The following is a 2015-nucleotide window of genomic DNA, read 5'->3' as shown; positions in this document are numbered from 1 at the left end:
TGTGTTTTATTGACTACAAAAAAGCATTTGATTATGTAGATCATAACAAATGGTGGATAACATTAAGAAGAATGGGAATTCCAGAACACTTAATTGTACTCATGAGGAACTTGTACATAGACCAGGAGGCTGTCATTTGAACAGAATAAGGGGACACTGCATGGTTTAAAATCAAGAAGGGAGTGTGTTAGGGTTGTATCCTTTCACCATAATTATTCAATCTGTATGCGGAGCAAATAATCCAAGAAGCTGACCTATATGAAGTAGAACATGGCTACAAGATTAGAGGGGAATCATTAATGACCTGCAATACACTGATGACACAACTTTGCTTGCTGAAAGTGAAGATTATTTAATCACTTAATGATAAAGATTGAAGAATACAGTCTGCAGTATGGATTATATCTTAATATAAATAAAAGAAAAATCCTCACAACTGGACCTCTAAGCAGCATTATAATAAATGGAGAAAAGATTGAGGTTGTCAAAGAATTCACATTGCTTGATTCTACAATCGATGCCAATGGAAGCAGCAGTCAGGACATCAGATGACTTATAGCAATCGGCAAGTTGGCTCTTTCAAGAGCTAAGGTGCAAAGATGTCTCCTTGAGAACTAGGGTGTGCCTGACACAATCCATGATATTTTCAATCACCTCATATACGCGTGAGAGCTGGACAATGAATAAAGAAGACCAAAGAATTGATGGTTTTGAGTTGTGATGCTGGCGAAGAATGGTGAAAGTACGATGGACTGCTAAAAGAACTAACAAATCTGTCCTGGAGGAAGTGCAGCTGTAAAGCTCCTTAGAAGCAAAAATGGCCAGACTTAATCTCACCTACTTTGGTCATGTTATCAGAAGGGACCATTCTCTGGAGAAGGATGTTATGACTGGTAAGGTGGAGGGTCGACGAAAGAGGGGAAGGCCCTCAACAAGATGGATTGACATAGTGGTTGTGGTAACAAGCTCAAGTATAGCAGGGATCTCTGAATTGGCATGGGACCGGGCGATGTTTCATTCTGCTGTGCATAGGGTCGCTATGAGTCGAAGATGACTCAGTGACACCTAACAACAACACACCTGCTCCAAAACCTCCTTAAAGTATTGAAGAGCAAAAATTTCACTTGAACACTAAAGTGCATATAACCTAAGTTATAGTATTTTCAATCACCTCATATGCATGTGAAAGCTGGACACTGAATAAGGAAGACAGAAGAAGGGTTGATTCATTTGAAATGTGGTGTTGATGAAAATGCTGAAAATACCATGGACTTCTGGAAGAACAAAGAAGTGCATCCTGGAAGAAGTGCAACTGGAATGTTCCTTGAAAGCGAGAATGGCCAGACTTTGTCTTACCTACTTTGGTCATGTTGTCAGAAGGCACCATGCCCTGGAAAAGGATATCATGCTTGGTAAAATAGAGGGTCAGCAAATAACGGAAAATCCTCAATGACTGACACAGTGGCTGCAATGATGGGCTTAAGTATAGAAAGGATTGTGAAGATGTAACAAGGCCTGGCAGTGTTTCATTCTGTTCTACATAGGATCAGTATGAGTTGGATCTAACTTGATGCCAATTAACAAAAACAACAATCTTTACAGCCACATATTGCAAGGTGTTTCTCTCACAGAGCCACTGAGTGGGTTCACACCTCCAACCTCTACATAAGCACAAAATATCTTAGACATTGTGTCACTGTTGTTGTTGTTGTTGTGTTTTGTCGAGTTGGACCAGACTTATAACAACCCCTTCTTTGGTTTCCGAGGCAGTATCACTGAGAAAATAGATTGTCCCATCTTCCTTCCGAGAAGTGGCTGGTGGGTTTGAACCGCCAGCCTTCTGGTTAGCAGTCAAGTGCCTTAGGCACTAAGCTACCAGATTTCCTATTGTGCCACTAGGACTCATTATTATTATCAATGGTAATAACACAAAATAATAGAGAATCTGAATGCAGAAGATAATCTTATAATAGTAGAAAAGCTACAGACAAAAGAGTTAAAATTTACCCATTACA

Source organism: Orycteropus afer, unplaced genomic scaffold (assembly GCF_000298275.1).
Source record: "Orycteropus afer afer isolate SDZICR_OR568_19922 unplaced genomic scaffold, OryAfe1.0 scaffold00439, whole genome shotgun sequence".
In the NCBI taxonomy this organism is placed as follows: domain Eukaryota; kingdom Metazoa; phylum Chordata; class Mammalia; order Tubulidentata; family Orycteropodidae; genus Orycteropus; species Orycteropus afer.
Note: the sequence above shows the minus strand (reverse complement) of the source record.